Source organism: Lissotriton helveticus, chromosome 11 (genome assembly GCF_964261635.1).
Source record: "Lissotriton helveticus chromosome 11, aLisHel1.1, whole genome shotgun sequence".
Classification (NCBI taxonomy): Eukaryota; Metazoa; Chordata; class Amphibia; order Caudata; family Salamandridae; genus Lissotriton; species Lissotriton helveticus.
The window spans coordinates 443,283,902-443,308,754 of NC_136072.1; positions in this window are offsets into that span (position 1 = coordinate 443,283,902).

A 24,853-nucleotide genomic window follows, 5' to 3' on the forward strand; every position below is an offset into this window, starting at 1 on the left:
GGTGCCACCCCACATGGCCGCCGTGATTGTCCTTATTTGAATTGCACGGGTGCCCACACCGTGACTTGCCTGCATTCTTTTGTGCACGGGTGCCCACCCCGCTTTCGTGTATTTGAGTACGAGGAAGCCTACCCCTCTTGCGGCTGAAGCGAAGTCTCAGCCGGCCCAGGACACACCCCTGTGACGTCACCAGCAGCGCCGTGCTGGTATTGGATCCAGCGCGGGTCGTTGCCTAGCAACGGGAGGGCTCGCTGCTGGAGGAAAGTCGGGCTGTATCTGGGGGAGGACGGGAGCCTACCCTGCCTCTCCGAGTGTTGGTGAAGAGTCCCGGATCCCAGGAGGGGGCCCGGGTGAAGAGCTGGGCTGCCACAGGCAGTGGAGCACACACATGGAGAGAGTCCCCAGGACGAGGTGGGAGCTCTCCTGCGGATCCCGCTGTGTCCACCACCCTCGAGAGGAAACCAGGTAGAGAGCCCCCGCATAGCCGGTTGAGTGAGGGCTGAGGGGGCATCATTATTCCCAGAGCTTGAGTGGCTCCCACCCTTTGCACTTATTCTTAGAGTCCCCATGAGGGGCTTGGGACATATGTAATTTAGAGCCCGTGCTGGCTCCACCATGTGTATTTCAAGAGCCTAGATGACTCCAGCGCTAGCCCAATCATTTTAACAGCGCCAGTGTGCTCCATGCATTTCCTGCTGCCTATATTGCGCATCTTCCATAGTGTGAAAGGATTGGGCTGCATGTGCCCCTTATGTCGTATCCTATCTTTCAATCAATGTTCACAAGCTCTCTCGCATTCTCGTATGCCTATGTCTCAAGTGCCATAGCGCTCATCGTTCTTTCATATCAGACGTCCTGCTGCCGAACACATACAGCTGGTATAGCTGTTCAGCCAGCCATCATAGTTGAAATCAAGAAATAAGAAACCTGGAAAAAAGGCCTCTCAGCCCTTCATCCACAGCCTTCTTACACATTCTCATACACCTGCGTCTCAGGTGTAACTGCGCCCGTGCTTTTCTCATATAGGACGCACTACTGCCAAGTGCGAGAAGCTAGTATGCCAATTCAGCCAGCTCTCATCTTAAAAGTTAAAGATGCCTCTCGTACCTCCTCAACATTCATCCAGTCAGCCTTACCGGTATTCGTGCATTGCCACACAATGCAAAACAACCATCACTCGCACTCCTGACATCGAAATCTTAACTCTTTATACTATTAAGTTGCCACTTGTGAAGTGATTTGTATAGGTGAACTGAACACATGCTAACCCAGAATTATTTTTCCTACTGAATGTAGTCATCATTTTCTTATCCTACTATCAGTGCTTTTTTGGAGCCAGCTTTTGGTTATCATTCTTTAGAGTTCTAATTTGTCCCTTCATGTTATCGGTCTGAGGCTGAGCATTTACAGCAGTCGGACAAGAGAAAACAACGCACGATCAATGTATTTACAAGTATCTGGAAAAACTTTTATTTTTCCGTCAGATTTTTCTACTGATGAGTATTGCACACTAGATAAGGTTCACAAAATATTGCAGGAAGAATTATGATTTTGCACTGTCCACTTTTTAAGTGAGGGCACAAAACGAATGGAGATGTCTACAAACCACATCACCTGCTCTCATGAACAACAGTCGAGTGTGTGTGCCTATAAGTGTGTCACATATTGGCTTACAAGAAGGTGGATACACAGAACAAGGAAAATGGGTGTGAGAAAAGATCTTTTTAACATTCAAGTAGCGTCATTTACATTTCTTTTGATGGCAATGTGATAATGGAACCTCAAGTGGAAAGCTTTTAGAAGCATTTTGGCTGTAGCTTGAAGTGGGTCCCCATTAGCAGTAAGAGGAGTCGCTCCTTACAAGACCTCAAAGCCTATGCAAGGAGCTTATACAATTAGACTGCTTGACTGCTGTTTTTTAAGTAGATGAAAAAACATGTTCTCGTAGATGGTTTACAGAATTTAGTAATCTGAAGATGAAACCAATTTGATGTAAACAATATTTTTAGAATAACATTTGGTTCCCCAATCAATAGAAAGTGAAAACATTCTGTTCCTATTAATTTTGTTGATGCTTATTCGTGTGGAGCCTGTTATGAAAACGGACATGTGAACATTGTCGAAATATCTCCTTCATAACATTCCCCAGGCAATGGCGGCCGGAATCAGTGCAGAGTGGTGGGGCAAGGGGAGAGTGAGCTTACCTGCCTCTTGCCGCATCTCCAACTCGGCGCTCTTCTGCTGTTTCACTGCACAAGCTCTCCCGCGGCCAATCCTGACTCTTCTCTCATGTTTGCAAGCAGCTCCAGAATTGGACTGAGCGCTGTGAATTTCCACTCCCAGAGAGCCTGGGAGCCTGTGCTTTGCTGTCTCCAACCCAGCCACGCAGCCTGTGTTCTTATCATTTTATTTTTCAAGTTTTGCAGCTGCTGCAGAGGAGCTCTCACTTGGGCGTTGCTGGCCTACGTTCACAGCTAATGCGTCATCTCAATATTTGAAATGTGTTGGAGTTCGGTAAATGTGGTACTTTTAGTTTACATGAGGGTAGAGCTGGGGATTGATGAGCCCACGTGTGAGGGGCTGACGGTGCTAATTATCCTACTTGTAAATTGGTTGCATGGTTCGGTCTGGAACCAATCCAAGGGTGGGTCTCTTGCCTTTCAGAGTGGACAATGGCACAGAGCAACCCATCCGGCCTCTGAGGTGTATTCCTCTCTTTGCATCCTTCTTACAGGTATTGGATGAAACTAGGTAGGATGGTAGCTGCTTCGATCTCTAATAATGTAAACTGGTTTCAAGATATATTTCCAAAAACGCAGTGATGCTGTCATATTCCATTTTATGTAGAATTTCAGTGGGTGAACGTGCAGACATTTCCGGGGGGCGTTTGTAACAATTATCAAATGTTGCCTCTCTTTTCTGTTCACAGGCTCTCAGGATTACCCACAACTCTGAAAAGGCCATAGCGCAGTCTGATATCTTGGGAATTTAAAGACTTATTTTTGGAAAACACGAGTTACCTCTTAGCCGCCTCACTGACGCCCGTGGCTCTGCTCGCCGGCTCCCCGTTCCACCACGGGTTCGTCCCGTTTGACGTGGAGGGAGTGAAGGCAGGGCAGGGACGGGTCAGAGGTTGGAGGGCGGGAGCTACCCTGGGGAAGCACTACTTAGTGCGGAGCCTCCCAGGGACTCGCTGGATCAGTAACACAGTAAGACGGGCGGTTGTATGACTACGATATTGCCGCTAGCACTGTTTGCACATTGTTTATTTGCACTGAACCTGCAGAGATTTTAAAGCGATTTTATAGTGAAGGAATTTTAATATTGTGTGTAACTGTGATTTTAAAGACTTATTTTTGGAAAACACGAGTTACCTCTTAGCCGCCTCACTGACGCCCGTGGCTCTGCTCGGCGGCTCCCCGTTCTACCACGGGTTCGTCCCGTTTGACGTGGAGGGAGTGAAGGCGGGGCAGGGACGGGTCAGAGGTCGGAGGGCGGGAGCTACCCTGGGGAAGCACTACTTAGTGCAGAGCCTCCCAGGGACTCGCTGGATCAGTAACACAGTAAGACGGGCGGTTGTATGACTACGATATTGCCCCTAGCACTGTTTGCACATTGCTTATTTGCACTGAACCTGCAGAGATTTTAAAGCGATTTTATAGTGAAGGAATTTTAATATTGTGTGTAACTGTGATTTTAAAGACTTATTTTTGGAAAACACGAGTTACCTCTTAGCCGCCTCACTGACGCCCATGGCTCTGCTCGCCGGCTCCCCGTTCCACCACGGGTTCGTCCCGTTTGACGTGGAGGGAGTGAAGGCGGGGCAGGGACGGGTCAGAGGTCGGAGGGCGGGAGCTACCCTGGGGAAACACTACTTTAGACGGTCATGTGCTCGTCGCGCAGCGGGCGCGCCGAAGGCGAGCCAAAGGCGGGCCCGTCTGCGCCCAGACGGGACCAGGGGCCATAACCCCTGCCCAAAACCGTATAGCTATAAGATATCCGAGGGACACTCTAGGAGCCCTTAGGCCAAGGCTCGATGACAACTGCAGGACACTGCACCAGGACAACCCCACGAGCTGCTGTCCACATTGTAAGTTCTCATTCTCCCATGCACTATTAGGAATTACTGGGGAATCAGGAGACTTTAAAACTCCCAATTTAAATCAGCCACACAATGAAGATGCCCAATTTTCTTTCCTGAGTACCAACTGCAGATCACTCCCAAAACATAAAAATTATATTTTTAATCTCCTAAATGACCAGAAGCCAGATGCGCTATTTCTCACAGAGACGTGGCTAACAGACAGCTCTGGCCCAGACATAGCACTAGCCCTCCCTCCCAACTATTCTATCGTGAGAAAAGATCGGGCAAACGAAGGAGGAGGAGGCATCTGTATCATTTTAAAAAATATATATCTATTTATGTAAAATGGTCAAAAATACTTGCCCACGCGTAATCTACGCTCAGCAAATCAAGCAAAATTTATCGTGCCCAGGGTAAAGAGGGCTCGATTAGGTGGGCGCTCTTTCTCCTATATAGCGCCGGCACTGTGGAATTCACTCCCTTTTCAACTAAGATTGGAACCTTGTTATCTACGCTTCCGCAAGGGAGTGAAAGCATGGCTGTTTGACCAATAACTGCCGCCTGCACGATTACAAGTAAAACTGATTCAGGGCGCCGGGAAACCCTCAGGGTAGCTGTAGCGCCATACAAATGCAATAAATAAATAAATAAATAAATCAAAGTGTAAAAATAGTTAGATGGCTCTAATGAAATTGATACAGCAATACACATATGCTATTGTCCTCTCGATAAACAAGAACATGCATAATTCAGAAGTCTGTCTTCTTTTTATAATTTATTGACTGACAGTATATGTGTGTGTGTTACAGAGTGAGTTGATGAATGTGAACATGAGTTAATTGATGGGTTGGTGAGAGAGAGAGCCTGTGCCGGAATGGAAGACTGGACAAATGCTTGTCTGCAAAGGTGAATGGATGGACGAATTATTGAATGCATTAATGATTGGGAAAGAAGTTCATGCATTAACAAACAGGTGTTTGAGTGCATGATGATTGCATGGATGAGAGTACAGACATATCAATGGATGAGTGGATGGATAGATCAATGGGTGAGTCGATGAATCATTGAGAGCATGGATGGCTGAAAAAGGCTATGAGTCAGTTCGGATGCATGAACGGGTAGATCATTGAGCAAATGAGTGACTTCACGGATATACAAATGAATATCTGAATGATTAATGTATGAACAAGTGCCTGTCTAAGAGGCATGGATGAATGACCTGTTAGATGAATGAGTGTATGATTGCATGTGAAGTTTCATTGATGAACTAGATGTCAGCTCCGGGTGGTCTCCCCCAGAGATAATCAATCGACTGCCTAGAAAGTAAAAACTGAATTTTGTGAGGAATCCTGGGCATACCCTTTATAGCTGTGTCGCAAGCAACAGGCTTCCTTCAGAGACATTGTATGTACAGTGCTGTAGCACCACTAGGCCCATTTTCTTATCAAACACTTTATCTCCTAGCACTACACTTTGGGTTCATTTACTTGCTCCTCCGATGGATCTTGCTTCAGGCCGAGAGGGGTTGGACATAGGGGATCCAACTCTAGTTATCCAATGAGGAACAGGAATTGTGTAACTGTCCCACAAACTCATTATTAGATTCATGTATATAACTCTCAGAACTAAGCTATAAAAATAAAGTATTATCTAGAACAAATATCCTTTAGAAATTCAATCGAACTAAGATCATACAAACCAATAATTCAGTTAGAGCTAGGAAGAATAACAACATTAGTATCTGCTTTCCAGAGATCTCTCTATTAGAATTCCCATCCCTCATGAATACACCAATTGGAATGTACAATCAATTATTGTAGATAAATCATGGAGAGAGAGAAACAGGATTTAGTTGAAGTTAGGTTTTTATCAGAGTTTTAAAAGGAGTAACTACATCAATATCAGGCATTGAAGGTCTCAGAGTGCAGGATAGTCAAAGAAAAATTTGATATTGCCATTAATTACCAAAGCTCTGGAAAAGGTCAGGATGGGACTTAAACCATGACAGCTCAAAGGTACTCTCACATGAGGGAAAGAAGTCTGGGAATATCGAACACAGCGTATGTGTTAGTCAAAAAGAAAGCCAGTAGAGTCCGCAAGGAAGTTCAAAAAGTAACAAGAAGCAATGTGGAAGAGTGTCTGAGCGTCCGAGAGTAGCAAAAAGAACACATGATGGATGGAATGCTGAATTAATCAAACATTCCCCCCCAGTCACGGATCTGGGTTAAATCCATCATTTATTTGCACGCCACCTGATTCCAGTTTAGACCCAGCCATATGCAAATCTTTCTTGACCCTGTTCTTCATTGGAACAGCCAGCCGGAACTACCAGACCAGGGCCACCCGGGACTGGAAACAAGCATCCTGGGACCGGTTTCGGAGTAACACCCCTCATCAGCCAGGCTATCTTGAATCTAGTGGCGTAGCGAGCACGGGACCCACTTCTGGGCATACCCTTCCCACTTTGGGCGACAAATGCAAAAAGAACAAATGATGGACGGAATGCTGAATTAATCAAACAGTCATCCCTAGTCACAGATCTGGGTTAAATCCATCATTTATTTACAGGCCACGGCATTCTAGTTTAGACCCAGCCATATGCAAATCAGTCTTGATCCTGTACCCTGTGGGAACAATCCAGCCCTTATCAGCCAGGCTAGCTTTAGTCTGGTGCCTCCTTTCTGTAAAATCAATGTATAATATAATCCTCAAGTTCTGGGGTAACACCTCCTGGGTCACCTCATCTAATCAGACCACTCAGTTCATTGGTCAGTTCATATAGAGTGATTGTCATGCAGCATAAAGAGCCCACATCTCATGCTGCATGGCTACTGTTACCTCCTGGTCCATATGAAAGACCGGTCACAAGGTCGGTGACAGAATCACAGGTTTGATATTTTTTTATACATAATGTATCATACTTGCTCATTTCTAAAAGTTGATGTGTAACTCATTCGTAATAAATTGATCGCACAACATAAATTATAATTTCATTTTCAGTTTCATATTTGTTTATTTCATTAATAATTGTATATAATGAAGCATACATCTTGGTTTTTTTATTCACTTAAAAAACTGAATTGCCTTTATTTTTTAAAGTTTTATATAGCGCGAACCAGACTCTTGCGAGTATCAGAGCGCTTTACATGACAAAGAGAAATATATACAGAATATATTACGATATAGTGAATCACGCTATAAGGAAGTGCTAGATAAGTCTAGAACAAGCAAGGGCTAGTGCAAAATGTCAAAGATAAACAGAAGGACGCATATAAGCGAAGAAAAGCAAGTAATAAAGTACAGTGAATAGATAAAGAGTTTTCGTGGATTGAGCCATGAGGATAGCTTTCACTTCTCTTTTGAAGGAAGCAGAGGAAGGGTTCATTCTAGTTTCACTGGGCAGAGCGTACCATATCCTTGGAGCCATACCGGGGAAGGACCGGTTATACGTTTTTTTCTTGGCAAATCGTTGAGGTTGTAGGAGAAGAGTCTTGGCACTCATGGAAGCTCTGCTGCCTGCTGAGAGCACCAGTTTCTGAGCTAGGTATTGTGGGGTGTTGTGGTAGAGAGCCTTGTGTGTCATACAAGCGATTTTTAAATGAATTCTGGCTTCAAACGGTAGCCAGTTGAGGGCTCTCAAGTCTGGGGAAATGTAGGCGTTTCTCTTAGAGCCTGTGATGAGTCTCGCAGCAGAGTTGGTCGTGGCTCTTAGCGGGGCTGTCGATGACCTCGGGAGTCTGCATAGGGTTACTGCTCCGTATTCCAAGCGAGGGATAACTAAGGCTTAAACAGCTTGTTTGAAATCGAAGGCGGGCAGATAGGGTTTCAGTTTTCGCAGGGTCCTTAGGTGGAAGTTGGCTCCCTTTGTTGAGGCGCTGAAGTGTTTCAGCATCTTGAGGTTATTGTCCAGCGTTACCCCCAGATTTTTTGCTGAGTCGACTATGAGTGGTTGTCCATTGAGAGCTGTTAGGTGCTTCATCCAGTCTGTGATAGTTTGAGTTTTGTTAGGGGGGGTGATTACAAGGAATTCCGTTTTGAGGGAGTTAAGTTTCAAGTGGTTTTTGGCCAGCCAGATTTGGATTTTTTGTAGAGTGGAGTTGAGTGATTTGATGTCTTCCAGAGAGTGAATGTTGATGTAGATTTGGGTATCGTCAGCGTACATGTGGAATTGTATCTTGGAGAGGCTGAGAAGATCAGTGAGGGGTTCCATGAAAAGGTTGAAAAGGGTGGGAGAGAGGGGGAGCCTTGAGGAACTCCCAGAGTGACAGACGAGGGGAAGGACAGGGATTGGTTGACTTTGAATCTTTGGGATCTGTTTAAGAGGAAAGAGGCGAACCAGTTAAATACACTTCCAGATAGACCCATTCTGTGTTTCAAGAGATTCAGCAGGTTGTCGTGTTTGACGGTATCAAAAGCTGATGACAGGTCGAGTAGGATTAACAGACAGGCCTCATTTGGTCGAGGATTTTTAGAGCGTCATCTACTACATAGGTCATGGCTGATTCTGTGCTGTGACCTGCTCTGAAACCAGATTGAAATTGGTTCAGCAGGTTGAAACGATCAGTGTGACAGTTCAGTTGTATGTTAACGCAGGTTGTTCATGGAGTGAAAGTAGTGATTTGTCAGCTCCTGAACATCAGCTAGGTCTTCCGGGGTACTAAGAGGGTTTGAGTTATCTAGGGCTGTGAGGTCAGATTTTACGTTTTTAAGGTTTTCCTCCAGATTTTGGTTCTCATGGGTTGAGTAGGGAGTCGAGTAATGGTTTCCGTGATTTGGAATGTAATGATATGATGGTCAGACCAGTCGCAAGGGAGTATCGAGTCTAGCTGGGGGGATCCCGCTTTGGATATTATTAGGTCAAGAGTTGCACCCTGGTCGTGTGTTGGGCTGTTGCATAGTTGGGTGAGATTGAGGTCTGTGAGGAAGGCTTTGAGGCTGTTTACCCCAGGGTAGTTGTGGTCATCCCAGTGAAGGTTGAAATCCCCTAAGAAAATTTGCTTAGATTGTTGGTTGTCATTTGAATCTAGAATGTCCATGAAGTGTTCTATGAAGGTGAGGTTATCTCCCGGAGGATGGTAGAAGGCGTGAAGAGAGCAGATTTGTTTGTTGTTGTTGGCGATGTTTAGGCATAGGTATTCTCACAATGAAATAGCAGGGGCATTGGCATTGGTCGCTGTTAGGCCGATCTGGTGTATGCAGGCTATCCCACCACCAATCCTGTCAGCTCTGTCGAGTCTGGTTATGTTATAGTTTGGGGGTAGCAAGATGTCCATGATGGGAGTAGAAGTTTCCTTTAGCCAGGTTTCTGTGAGGATCATAATGTCTGGTTTGTTTGTGATAAGTAGGTCAGCTATATCGGCTGCATGTCTGTAGGCGGACCTGCAGTTTAGGAGGATACAGCTTATCTGTGGATGGGAGATGATTGTGGTGGGTTCGGCAGTGAGGGGGATTCTAGTGAGGTTATTTTCTACAATGCCTCTGGAATTGAGTCTGGAGGCTCTATGAGTGTTGAGCAGAATGGTGGGTATTCTGGGGTCTATTGGCGGGCTATCTGGGCTGACTAAAAGTCCCGCACTCTGAGGAGGGTGAGGCTGCTCGTAAGAGCAGAGTAGGGCCCCTAGATCTGATTCAGATAAACTGTTTGACCCCCTGATAGGGTGGGAAGTGACGTTAGGGAGTGGGATTGCGCTCCAACGTGGAGAGCCGTGGGCTTGGGAGATTGTTGGAAGACGATGGATGTGACTTTAGATCTTGGGGGAAGGGAACGGATTGTGTTCCTGTTTAATGCAAGTGGACTTGGTTTGTTGTAAGATAAGGTTGTGAAGGGTTCGGATGTCCGATTTGACTTGTTGAAGGGATGATAGTATCAAGTCAAGTTGGGAATCGGACGTGATAGTTTTATTATTAGCAGGGTGGACGGATGGAGTAGACTGAGTAGTGGCTTCTATGGATGCTGGAATGTCCAGAGTGGGGGTCTGGTCAAGTTTGAAGTCGGGCGTGATCGTTTCAATGTTGGAAGGGTGGGCAGGGGGAGTAGACTGAGTTGAGGTTTCTGTAGATATGGGAGTGTCTAGAGCAGTGGGGGTAAGGGTGGGGCCGAGGGGCCAGAGGGAGGAGCTGAGAGTGGAGGGGAGGGTGATATATGAGGAGCGGGGTGAGTGGTTCGGGTGCTGTCCATGCTGGGATCCAGAGGGGAGTTAGAGCGGGAGTTAAGCTGATGGGAGGAGCTGGTAGAGAAGGAGGAGGTAAGGAGAGAAGTAGGAGGAGAAAGAGTATGTTGAGGAGGGAAGGTAGAGGTAATGAGAGAAGGAGGGGGTGAAAGTGTATGTTGAGGAGGGAAGTTAAGATCTAGTGTGGAATTGGCGGGGCTGATGAGTAGGAGGGGGAACTGAGAGAAGAGGAGGGGGGATGGAGGTGGTGAATGTGCCGGGTAGGGAGGGAAAGTGGGTGGATTGGTAATGTGACTGCGTGAGAGGGTTGTGAGGTGGAGAGGGAAGTTGGGAGGGTTACCGACGAGGTCTGAAGGTGTAGTTGGGGGGGAAGGTGTCTGGGAGTTCAGATTGACTTAGGGATCAGGATGGGAGCTGTGGATATCAGCGTGCAAGGAAGGAGAGGAGGGGCATGTTAGAGTGACTCTCTCTTGAGCGGGAAAATGTGATCAATCAGGTTGAGATTGTGGTTGTTGGATTGGATTAGGATGATACCATTATGATAGATATTCATGGTGGCAGCTGCGTTGAAGAATAGGGAGGGGAGGATAGATAAGGCGAAGTCGTGCGCTGTTTTCTTCATGCTAGAGACCTTAAAGAGAGCGAGAAAGGCTTTTCCCTATTGAGCTCTTCTTATAGTGTAGAACATGATGTCGTTCTTAATGTTCATTGAGAAGTAAGGGTCAGAGATAGGGGTTTCCGGATGAGACTTTAATAAGTTGTGTTTGAAGTCTTTGGCTGCTTTTTTTGAGAGTCGCCGAGGGTATGTGATGGAGTAGGTGCATTTGCCGGAGCGCTTCATAGTGTGGAAGTCACTGAATCAGATAGGAAGGTCTGATGAGAGACAGTTTCGGTAGTCTGGGCTGAGTGTGCTCTCAGAGGGGACCGTTGAACATGGTAAAGAGAGGAGAAGGGGAGACCAGGTAGGGAGGGAAGCAGCCCTAACAGGGGTAGAATGTGGGTTGAGAGAAGTAGCCCAGGGTGAGGTGAAGGTAACGTTGTATGATAGGTAGGACAGTCCAAGAGGACTATATGGAATCACTGGTTAGTGAGGATCTGGATTTTTTTTTCAGGCGTAGTAGTCCTCTTTCTGTTTAGGTGCGATTTGGAGTGGTGGCCCTTTATTCAGAGATACTTGGTTGCGGCCATTTTGAGTGCTCATTGGAGGAGGTAGTGCAGTCTTCTTTCTATTACCAATAGAGCAGTGATTCATGGGAGGAAGTCCTATTTCGACTTTAAGAGATCAGATGCGGCCATTTTGAGATGCATAGAAAATCCGGTGAGGAAATGGCTAAAACCTATATTGTTCCCAAGATTGTTGAAGCCCATGTAGTAAGAGAAATGACTATAGCTCTAAAACAAGCACAGAAGAGGACCACTGATCTCCCTCCCCCATCCAGACACGATAAATGTTCACTCCGGCTGCCCCATCCAGGAAGTGTGCATGGAGGCAGCCTTGCTGCAGTGCAAGCCCCTGCCCCGATGTTGTTTTAAATATTCATAATTATCCCTGGTTCCCCCCTCTTTCAAAATGAATTTTCACTTTGACGTACTGTCAGTATGACGAAAGTGCACATCAAACAAGCATATTTTTCCTTCTTTTTTCTTCTTGGTTGACCAGTAAATATAATTGACCCCATACATTATCATATTATAGGATACCTTGACATACATGTGTATGTGACTGTTACAAAACCTATCAATGTAAAATATAATTCTAATAGGTTTACTGATATTACCTTAAATACATTAACAAATGTTTCATTTCATCATATATCAAATTATTATTGCACACTACTTTCAACTTTAAAGTTGTCTCCATAACTTAACTTCGAATTATGTTCTAGTTCTCTTCGTCTTTGTTATTTGGCATCATATGTCCTGCAATACATTAACACATACTTATCTTTTTAACTCCTTTTCATATTTCAAAAATCTTTCCCTACTAATCAAACCTGAGATATTGTTTCAATTTTATTTTGCATCTGAAAAATTTAAATAAAACAATGCAGTTAAGTAATATTAATATGTTTATTTTTCATAATTTCATAAACAAAAACAATGCACATTTTATTTGTCTGGTCCCAAAATAAAATAAATCGGATTTCATTCAATGTTAACATAAAATATAACTATTTACACAATTGTTGTAAACAGTTATTCTTGCCTTCTATTATCTATTGTGCTAAAAGTTCTGCAAATTAAGGGGCTTTTCGTACACCTTTAGCTGGTGTTCCTCAGGCATCTCAAAGAATTTAGGAGGTGGAGTGGGCTTTTTCTTGATGGGTTTAGGAGTGTATGTGTGTGAGGTAGGTGTAAGGGCAGATTGGGTGGGTGATAATGTTGTGTGGGAGATATTGTATGTTGGATTGTTGGGGTTGTCTGTGGTGGTTGTGTGTGTTATTTTGATTAAGTGAGTGTATTGTGCTGTGTTCAGTGGTGGTGGTTTGGTTTGTTTTTGTGTGTGTGTGTGTGTGTGGGTGACAGAGGCTTTGGGTTGGTGTTTGTGCGAAGGTGTTGTTTTTGTTCTGGTACGATGCTTGGGTGGAAAGGATGGTGTTTATAGGATGTTTCCTTGAGTTATGGAGTGCTTTCATTCCTTGCTTAGGTAAGGGTGTGGGTTTTGTAGGTTGACTGGGTGTGGATATTGGGTGTGTGCTGAGATGCATGTGAGTCTGCTTGAGTGTGTTGCTGGCATCAGTAATGGTGGTTGTGGTGCTTTGTGTTGGTTCTTGAGGTGTGCTTGAGTCTGTTTGTGGGATGCTGTTGTCTGAGGTGGATTGTAATGGTTGCTGTGTAGTGTGTGTGTTGTTGGGATCTGTGATGGTGGTGTTTGGTGGTGAGTGTGTGTTTTGTGTTCATGTTTGTGTGAGTGTGTTGTGCTGTGTTCTGGGGGTGTGGTGGTTTGGAGAGAAGGTTATGGGAGGAATGGTGGTTGGAGTATGGGCGTGTGTTAAGGATGGGTCCAGAGATGGTAGGGCAGATGCTGGGAGGTGGAAGGCAGTGCTGTCTGAGGGGGCTCTGCCGCACACCAAGCCTCTCTGTATGGCAGGCACAGCAGAGTGTATGCCATACAGTAAAACTAACTTGGTGAATTGTTGGTTTATTCCCTGGATGGCACACAACAGTGCAGTCTGCCCTACATAGAGGCTTTGCAACAGATCCACAGCCTACTCAGTAAATAATGCTGTGTGGACAGGATCGGGAGATGACGTGCCTAGGGTAGGCTTTGGCCTACACTATGGGAAGTAGGAGGGAGGGTGCTGATGTATTTGGTGGTGATGTGCCAGGTGTTAAGTCCTGCAGGTGGTATTGGGTCCACCACCACTTGGGGCTGGTCTGATGGGAAGACATAGGAATCTGATAATATGTTAGCCTTCTGCCCATACCCATCACCTTCCATGCTGTTGGGTCCAACATTGTCAATATTGCCACCTTCTTACAGCAAACATCATGTACCCCGGTTTCTTGGCCAAAGTCTCCTTTGCTTGCTTTGGAGGTTGCTTAAGTGAGAAAGAAAAGTAAAGTTATGTGGATTTGCTATGTGTTTTTTTTTCATATTAGCATGTACATTTAAAAATAGTTGGCAGATGGTGATGGGTCACTCTGTCACAATGTTAAGCTGATGTTGTTTGTCATCTTGGTTTTATGATCGTTATGTCAAACGTTTGTCATCATGTTTGTGAGGGAGTGTCCTGTCCTCAGCAAACACAAAAGTTGTTTCCAAATATAATTTACAATGCCTAAAAATAAGCCAAAATAAATCCAAGGTTAGGTCCTCAAAGCCCATAGGGTAAGGTTCATGTGACAATAAATGAAGGGCATCTTTATTTACTGAATAAACATGTCCTAATATTGAAAATAACCTAACCTATTTTCACTAGTGCAGGACATACCACTCCCATGGACTTACACTGGATTTCCATATACATCATAATTATAACTCAATTTTGTAAGAAGGGTGTGTAATTAAAATCTTAGGAAATGTGTATTGGGACAAAGCATTGTCCAGTATGTGCTGGGTATGTAGAGGAGTGGATTCTACTGCCAGGGTGGCTGGGGTAGAGCTGATCCCTGTCCCTCTTGGTTTTCAAAGGGCTTTGCAAGATGCTCACATAAATTAATCAGACACCAGGTCTCTCTTCATTATTGTATCACTGTATTTGTTGAAGCCTCATTTTTTAAGGAGATTGAACTCAAAAGACTATTTTTGCTGGACATGTTATTTATTATTTATTTATTTTAGAAATATTTTTTTCTACAAAGAATATTATATGAAACAGTATTGCCATATTTTTTAAACAATGTAAACCCAAAAAGTACCCAAAAATATTGTCACCCACACCCTTGGTACCCGCAGTACCATCTACTATGGACTTAAAAGAAAAGTTAATGTACCAGTCATGAGTAAACCAATTCTACCATATTTAGGGGAGATGGTACCTGCATTTTTACCACTGATTAGCAAGGGAAAAGTGCCCTGAGTCCTAATGGCAAAAAAAACAGATTCAGCAAAAAGGGGGTCAATATAGGGGAAAATATGGTAGCTAACTACAATAAATGGCAGGTCTAACAATTATGTCCCGAATAGGACCTGTGCAAACCAGACTAAGGATAATCCAGCTGTGTGAAAATTGGAATGAAGACTGGAAGGTTTGCTTTTAACTCTAGGACTCCAACAGTATTTACTAATGTCACTAGATTGACCTCATGTGTCAGCTACAGGTACACCAAAAGTCTACAGAGACATTAATTAATTTGAATATTTTCCTAATATGTTGATAATTTGGCAACTACAAGCTTGCCCTGCAGCCTGCCAAACAAACCCGTTTTAATTGGGCACACACTGTAGTTTTCTCTGGCCTCTGGTGAACTAAGTTTTAGCCCCCAATCCCCAAGAGGTCCGCCCTCTGTCCACTACCCTTGTTGTGGAACTGAAGTTGACCACTTGACCTAAAAGAGAAAGTTGTGTCTAAAACGTTCACAACAAAAACGTCCATGAGAAACAACATGAGATTGGGACCGACCCACAGAGTGTACAGGACAAAGGACTTTTGCCATTTGGATTGAATTTGCCCCTGCTCATGCCTTATTACTTTTCGCAGCATGTCATCACATTAAGCGGGACCTTACAGTGAATGTATTTGCACTTAAGTAGCCCTATTATGATACAGTCTACAAACTCATTCCTCAGAAGAAATTAAAAAAAGTAATTATTCTAATGCCAAAGGTAACATTTTAACAATGGCAACCTTATTCATGAATCCGAACTGCATTCCTTCTTGATTGTCAATAATGTTTGACTTTGGGCAGTTCTGCTTTTTCTTCACTATCTTATATTTTAAAAATTGAAACATCAAAAACTACTAATTACGTTGAAAGATTGCTTTCATATTTAAAATATGTGAACATGATTTTTTGGTGAATAAGAGTTTTGAAAGCTACAAACGTGATGTTATGTTAAAATGGAAAAAAAAATTGTGAAAAGCAAAAAAAAGTTTACATATGCCTTTGAAGAAGTGCCATAGCCATTTGTGCTCTTGTTACAAGGTGCATGGGGTGGTCATCACTCACAGTTCAGAAATGTATTCTACAGTTCTCATTGTTAAAGCACTGTCTAGATTATTAACAGTCTCGCATCTTTTTTAGACCTGTTAAAATTGTTGTTGATGGAAAGCACAATTTTTCTTTTAAAATACATGTACTCCCTTGTTGCTGCTCCCTGGCCGTAAGCTCCACATCCTGCTGTGGGTAGACCACTGCTAAGATGCAGGTCATTAGGTGGGTCAGGGTACACCACACCCACATTCTCCCACTGGAGGACTTTCCAAACCGGTACTTTGCTGTTATCTTGGTCCAGCATCAAATACCCTCCAAGAGCGTGTGGCAGTGTAGGCTACAGCGCATATGGACTTCCAGAGTCCACAGTTTCCTAGTAATGGCTCACCAGATTTTCTTTTTCTTTGATGGGGCTGACCTGTACATTGAATACAATTGTTTTTTTTAAATGCAGTATATTTTATTTCCCATATTTGTCATTTTAATTTCTCCCTTTCTTGGTGTCTCTCTCTTCCCCAGAGTCTCATTTTCTCCCTCCCTCAGTCTGTCTGTCTGTCTGTCTGTCTGTGTCTCTCTCTCTCTCTCGCTCTCTCTCGCTCTCTCTATATATATATATATATATATATATATATATATATATATATATATATATATATAGAGAGAGAGAGAGAGGCTGGGTAAGAGCCCCCCGGGAATACTTCTTAAATTGTATCAAGCAAAATGTACAAGGATCGCAATCTATGGGGCGGTGGTTTGGGGCTTTTATGATGTTTCACCCATACAAGTGGTATAAAATGCGGTTTTAAGATGTATTCTAGCAGTTCCTAAGAGCACACCTGTTTTTAATTGATGTTATTAAAACGCAACCTATTTTACTCTGGCATAGAGTCTGGACCTCTCCCAGCCTAGGACTAAACCATGATATCATGAAGGATTCAATGGGATTGGACCAGGTTAGAATAATTCCCTGGCTGAACTATGTGAGAAAACAACTAAGTGATTTGAACCGACCAGAGTTTTATGCTTAGCCAGAATCCATGTGTTCCATATCCAGAAAAGATCTGAAAATGTATGCTTTAATCACTTTGAGTCGCTTAGAATCGCAGTGGAATTCAACGAAAGATCTGTGATCCAGCATCAATTGACCCTGGCCAGCAATTGTATCCAACCCTACCTAGTCTGGTGCACAGGGGGATATTATAGATACATTTTGACTAGGTTTAGGTTTGATAGCTTTCATCGCTTGATAACATTCCCAGCTGTAAATGACTGGTCCAGGCATCTTTACCACTGCTCGTGCGTTAATCTTTCTGTACAAACAACAATGCACATGATCCTTTTTTGTAAATTTTATGCTAGGGAAAGTGCGAGATGGATTACACCTTTTTTGAAGCAGGAAGCAGGGCGGCAATGTCGTTCAGCTTTCCTATTTTTACAATTACTGGATAATGTGTATTGTATTGGTTTTAAGATTGCCACAAGACTCATGCCCGGAAAGCACACATCACTGTGCTGCCGACCATGCGCCTCTTACTTATGATCCTTTAATCTCCTGGCCAGACATCAACCCAGAAGTACTTGTGGAGATTAAGGGCAAAGTAAAATCGGGCTCACCGGCAGACCCTCTTCCAATCTCTATACTTAAATTACTGGATACTCCACAGCTTTCTATAATCTGCAAAGCCCTTAATCTCTCCATAAGAAGTGCTTCTGTTCCGGCTAGCTGCAAACATGCTATGGTGACTCCCCTTTTGAAAAAACCCACGGCTGATCCAAAAGTTCTTTCCAACTTCCGTCCCATTTCCCTGCTGCCGGCCTTCTCCAAATGTTTAGAGAGACACATTCATTTCCATCTTGCGCAATTTGTCGCTGCCAATGATTTACTTCACCCTTCTCAATCTGGTTTTCGACGGGGTTCTCCAAGGAAACAACTCTGCTAGGTGTCACAGATAACCTCCGGCATATCTTCGATAGAGGAAATACAGCAGCGCTGATTCTGCTTGATCTCAGCGCAGCTTTTGACTCCATTTCTCACACCATACTTATAAAACCTCTTGCTGCTATGGGCATTGGCAGCCTGGCTCTGGGCTGGCTGACATCCTTTCTTGCCCACAGGACCTTCCACATTTTCTCAAACTCTGCCACTTCCAACATTCATGCTTCCCCATATGGTGTCCCCCAGGGCTCTATTCTTAGTCCTCTTTTATTTAATTTATATGTCACGCCTCTAGCCCACATTGCGGAACAAAATGGTCTTAATCTATTTAAATATGCTGATAATTCGCAGATTGTCTTTTCCCTATCTCATTCAGATCAAGCCTCCACTTCCCTCCTCCAGTCAGGTCTTAAGAATATATCTCACTGGATGAACCAAAACCTGCTTAACTTGAACGGAGGAAAAACTGAAGTCCTAGTGCTTGGTCAAAAACATGACCTTTGGAACCCGAAGCACTGGCCTTTAGATATGGGTGCCCTTCCCCCTCCTTCTGAACATGTGCGTAACCTGGGGGTCACCATCGATAACGGCCTAACCATGCAGTGCCAAGTTAACAAAGTGGCAGCCACCTGCTTTACCATTCTGCGTTGGTTAAAAAAAAGTATCTGGATGCTGCCACCTGACATCCAAAAGTCCGTTGTCAACGTTCTGATAACATCTAGGTTAGATTACGGAAACGTTCTTTATTTAGGGGCCAACAAGGCAGTCATTAGACGCCTCCAACTTGTCCAAAATGCTGCTGCGAGACTGCTTTGCAAAAGCCGCAGAACTGACCACATCACAGGGCACCTTCGTGATCTCCACTGGCTGAGAGTGGAGAGCCGGGTCAAATTCAAACCATTGAATTAAATGCACAAAATAAAGTGGGGGACTGCCCCCGGTATCTTCAATCTCTGGTCCACTCTTACACTCCTGCACTCTGCCTTCGATCTTCATCCCAAGACTTTTTTCATGTGCCTAGGTACAGACTTGCCAGAATGGACGGTAGGTCATTCTCTTTTTTAGGTCCAAAACTCTGGAATTCTCTCCCCTGCAACATTCGTGCAGAGAGCAACTATTTCCGTTTCCGTAGGGCCATCAAGACCTGGCTCTTTAATCAATACATTTTCCAGTATGTGAGTTCTTTCGAGTCACTCGCTCACTGTCTTTTCAGCGCCGGGAAACCCATTTGGTAGCTGTTGCGCTCTATAAATTCAATAAATAAATAAATAAATGAATAAATATGATTGGCCTTTTAAAAAGTATTCTGAGGAAAAGGAAATCCATAACCTGATAGCTTCTTTTTATAAAAAATGCACTGTTGGGACAGTTGTTTACTTATGGAACACCTTTTTAAATGTAGATTCTGTACAAACTTGCCTTTCTAACTGTTGCTTTTATGATTTTATCAATTTTCTAAAATTGAATAAAGCATTTTCTGATTCTGATTTTAGTACATATATGTATATATATGTGTATTTAAATATTTTAAATATTATTATATATGTTTACGTTCTTTTATTTTGTTTATTAGATAATAGAATATACACATAATATTTCAGTACTTCCTTTTCCTGCAACTGGATCCTTCCAGTAGACTATTTGGGATTGTGATAGGATGTTGCAAGCCACCTTCTCATGTATGCTTCAACAATGTCTTAATGTGATGGGTAATCACAAAAATGATTTTATACTATTTTCTACTGATCTGGGTAGCCTGAACAATATAAATGTTGACTTGTTTAATTTTGAGGGCATCCTAAATGTTAATTGATGGGACGTGTATTGCTTTGATACAACCACATGACTGGGAGCATGTATACAGAAAATGGAAAAATGTCAATTTAATCAATGTGCAGGTTGCATTCATTCTGGACCTAGAAATTACTAGTGTATGTGCTAAATTCCGAGGTTCAAGACATGATTCATGAGTGCTACACAACAGCAGCATACAACAGCAGATGCCAAAATATCACCAGGTTAGCGCCTTGCCTGTTGGTAAGTGTTGTAATAATATGTCAAGAGCAATAAATGATTTGACTGTAATGAATAACTTAATGTAACATTACTTTGATTTTTCATTTTTCATTTTTTACTGAGCTGAGCATTAAGAACGTGAAAATCATATTATAATTTAAACAATCATAAAAAAACATTTTGCAAATACGATAGCTTCTACTTTCCATGAAAAAATTTAAAAGAGTATGACTATAGCAGCTAATTAAATCGACAGTAGTTACAAAATAACAATGTGCAAAACATGTAATAAAGTGCAATGGCAAAAAAAGTGCTATTTCTTTTTATCACAAAAACTGCTAATATTTCTACATAAAAAACAAGTGTTAATATCCCTCCTTTAGCTTTTCTAAATTAGCAAAAAACGTCCAATTTTTTTCGAATTTCCTAATGGCTCCCACCGGTCCCACATAGGCTCTTTCAAAGTCTTGTGTCCTTTTCATTTTATTAAACCATTTTAGATGAGAGGGAACATCCCTGGATTTCCAATTTTGAAGAATTAAAGACTGGGCTACAGTACAAGAAATAAATAGAGAGACTTCTTCAGCCTCTGTTAAAATCGTTCTATCTCTACAAAGTCTGAACAGAGCGGCCTCAGCCTCTAACGCAATTTTCTTCCCGATTGCCAGCTCTAAATCTGAAAAAATTGCCTCCCAGAAGGGCCTCAACCGTGGACATGCAAAGAAAATTTGGTGCCAGCCCCCTTCTCCATCAGCCTGACAACGGAAGCACTTGTTTTCAACCTCCGGATATCTTTTTTCGTGTGCTTCCGGAGTTAGGTAGGAGAGCCATCGTGATAGGAAGGCCATTCTTTTGAAGTTAGTAGCAACGAGGGATTTACTTCCTAAATGGCATAAGGCTTCCCATTCTGTTAGGGAAAAAATACATTGTGTCTCCAGGACTATTCTCACCAGATGGCTCTCTATCGAGGATTCTTGATCCTGATGAAGTAGCCGATAATAATTCCCTACACCATTAACCTTGGCTCCCTAAAGAGCTGCCACAAGTTTGTTAGGAGCATCAAAAAAAACAATGGTATTTTTGTAAACATGAACAACTTGTAAATACTCAAAAAAGCAGGTTTTCTTGGACTCCCAGCCCTAGCCATAACTGCTTGCCAAGAGATCACCCTACTTTGAATAATGAAATGTCTTAGTTCCCCTAGCCCACAACCTTCCCAATTGCTCACATGGATTGCTCGAATCTGGAGGCCGAGACTAGTGCATTCTCTAGCCTTAACCTAGCCTTAGGACACCCCCGCGCCGCACGGCCACCAGCTGTAGCGTGTGCTCCCCGCCTGCCGCTGCCCTCAGCCTCGCTGAGCCTGCCTGCTGACCACGCCCCCCGCCGACGCTCGGTGTGGCCTCCTGCGTGAACTGTGTACTCCCTCTTTAATTTCTGTATCCTTGTGTATTTCCTCTTTATTTTCTGTATCCTTGTTGCCTAGTTTAAGCACTTTTCCCCTATTGCCTGTGTTTCTGTGCCCTTGTTTCCCTGCAGTGCCCCCTGCGCCCACCCGCCCCGCTCCTCGCTTCCCGCCGCCGTGAACGAGGACACGCCCCCTTTGCCTTCTGTGCCCTCCCCGCTCCCGCCTCCCAGCTGCTCCTCCCTCCCTCGCACTTGGCCATAAATGGCGACCGTGCGGCGCAGGTGAGTGTGACCTAGCCTTAGGACACCCCCGCGCCGCACGGCCACCAGCTGTAGCGTGTGCTCCCCGCCTGCCGCTGCCCTCAGCCTCGCTGAGCCTGCCTGCTGACCACGCCCCCCGCCGACGCTCGGTGTGGCCTCCTGCGTGAACTGTGTACTTCCTCTTTAATTTCTGTATCCTTGTGTATTTCCTCTTTATTTTCTGTATCCTTGTTGCCTAGTTTAAGCATTTTCCCCCTATTGCCTGTGTTTCTGTGCCCTTGTTTCCCTGCAGTGCCCCCTGCGCCCACCCGCCCCGCTCCTCGCTTCCCGCCGCCGTGAACGAGGACACGCCCCCTTTGCCTTCTGTGGCCTCCCCGCTCCCGCCTCCCAGCTGCTCCTCCCTCCCTCGCACTTCGCCATAAATGGCGACCGTGCGCATGCGCAGCGGTGACGCGCAGCGAGCGCGCTGAATGTGCGCCGAAGGCGTGCCAAAGGTAAGCCCGTCTGCGCCCGTCCGCGCCTGGACCGCGCCCAGCGCCAGAACCCCTGGTCCCCACCGCCGAAGCAAGACTTCACGACAGACCTACGACGCCGCCACTCTCAACGCACTCAATGCCGGACGGAACCCTGCCTGCTACCAAGCCACCCCGAGACGCACCAACGGACCTTTCGCCTGCAAAGCCTGCCGCTTCACCTGCCACCGGACCTGCACCACCCCCGTCGACTCCAACACTAACAACAACCACCTGAAGTGCATCCTGCTGAACACCCGCTCCGTCCACAGGCACGCCGTGGAACTCTGGGACCTGCTCGACGCAACTGCACCGGACGTCGCCTTCCTCACAGAAACCTGGATGAACGCCTCCTCAGCGCCCGACATCGCCACAGCCATCCCGGACAGATACAAGATCACCCGGAAGGACCGCGTCAACCAGACGGGAGGAGGCATCGCCATCGTACACAAGAACACCATCCGCATCTCGACTAACTCCGACAAAACCTTCTCCGCCGCCGAGCACCTGCACTTCCAGATATACACCAACCCCAAGACCACCCTCCGAGGCACCCTCATCTACAGACCACCGGGACCACGCACGCAGTTCAGCGAAGACATCGCAGACTTCATCAGCCCGCACGCCCTTCCCTTCACCGACTACATCCTCCTAGGGGACCTCAACTTCCACCTGGAGAACAACAACGACAGAAACACCACCGCCCTGCTGGACAACCTCGCCAACCTCGGACTCAAGCAACTGGTGGACACCCCCACCCACTACGCCGGACACACGCTTGACCCCGTCTTCTCATCCAGCAAGCACGTCTCCTTCAGCCACGCCACCGGACTCCACTGGACAGATCACAGCTGCGTCCACTTCAGCTTCAGTAGAACTACAACCCACCACCAACCGCAACGGGTCCCCCGCCGCAGCTGGAGCAAGATCACCGCCGAGCAGCTCACCGCCTACCTCAGCCAGAACACTCTTACCAGCACAACGGACCCCAACGTAGAAGCCAGCAACCTCACCAAGTGGCTGACCGCCTGCACCGACGACCTTGCACCACTAAAGAACCCCCCCAGCAGACCCGGCAGCAAGAAAACCCCCTGGTTCACCGACGAACTCAAGGAATCCAAGAAGAACTGCTGCACCCTCGAGAAAGCCTGGCGGCTCGACCACACCACAGACAACTGGACCGCCCTCAAGCACGACACCCGCAAACACCATCAACTGATCCGCGCCACCAAGAAGACAGCACTCAAAGAACGACTGGACAACAACACCCACGACAGCAAGGAACTCTTCAGCATCGTCAAAGAGTTCTCCAACCCCAGCGCCGGAACCAACGACATCACTCCCTCGCAAAACCTCTGCGACTCCCTCGCCTCGTTCTTCCACCGCAAGATCGCCGACATACACAACAGCTTCGACTCACAGACCACGCACCCTACCACCGAACCAACGCCCGCCACCACCACCCTCTGCAACTGGACCCCGATCAGCACCGAAGACACCACCCGCACGATGAACTCCTTCCACTCAGGATCACCAACCGACCCGTGCCCACACCACGTCTTCAACAAAGCCGTTGACACCATCGCACCCCATCTCCGAGACACCATCAACTCCTCCTTCCACACCGCCACCTTCCCGGAGAGCTGGAAGCATGCCGAACTAACCGCCCTCCTGAAAAAACCAACGGCGGCCCCCACCGACCTCAAGAACTACCGTCCCATCTCGCTCCTTCCTTTCCCGGCCAAAGTCATCGATAAGACCATCAACAAACAACTTGCCGCCTTCCTCGAGACGAACGGATCCCTCGACCACTCGCAGTCCGGATTTTGGGCCAACCACAGCACCGAGACCGCCCTGATCACAGCCACCGACGACATCCGAACCCTGATCGACAACGGGGAAACAGCGGCCCTCATCCTCCTGGACCTCTCCGCAGCGTTCGACACGGTCTGCCACCGAACCCTAGTGAAGCGCCTTAGCAACATCGGGATCCGTGATAAAGCGCTGGAATGGATCATCTCGTTCCTACCGGAAGAACCGAGAGAGTCCGCCTCCCTCCGTTCAGGTCCGAGGCCACCGAAGTCATCTGCGGCGTACCACAAGGATCCTCTCTCAGCCCGACCCTCTTCAACGTCTACATGAGCCCCCTCGCAGCCATCGCACGCCAACACAACCTCAACATCATCTCCTACGCTGACGACACCCAGCTGATCCTCTCCCTCACCAACGATCCCACCACCGCCAGAGCCAACCTACACGAAGGGATGAAAAACGTTGCCGACTGGATGAGGAACAGCCGCCTTAAACTGAACTCAGACAAGACGGAAGTCCTCATCCTGGGATCATCACCCTCCGCCTGGGACGACTCCTGGTGGCCCCCAGCCCTGGGCACCGCTCCCAAACCAACGGACCACGCACGCAACCTGGGCTTCATCCTGGACTCCTCCCTGTCAATGACCAGACAAGTCAACGCCGTTTCTTCCTAGTGCTTCAACCCCTGCGCATGCTCCGCAAGATCTTCAGATGGATCCCCACTGAAACCAGGAAGGCCGTTACCCAGGCACTCGTCACCAGCCGACTGGACTACGGGAACGCCCTCTACGCCGGAACCACAGCCAAACTCCAGAAAAGACACCAACGCATCCAGAACGCCTCCGCACGACTCATACTAGACATCCCCCGACACAGCCACATCACCGGACACCTGAAAGAACTGCACTGGCTCCCCGTCAGCAACAGAATCACGTTCAGACTCCTCACCCACGCACACAAAGCTCTACATGACCTGGGCCCAAAGTACCTCAACGACCGCATGACCCTCCACACGCCCGCGCGCCAGCTACGATCAACAGGCCACGCACTCGCCACC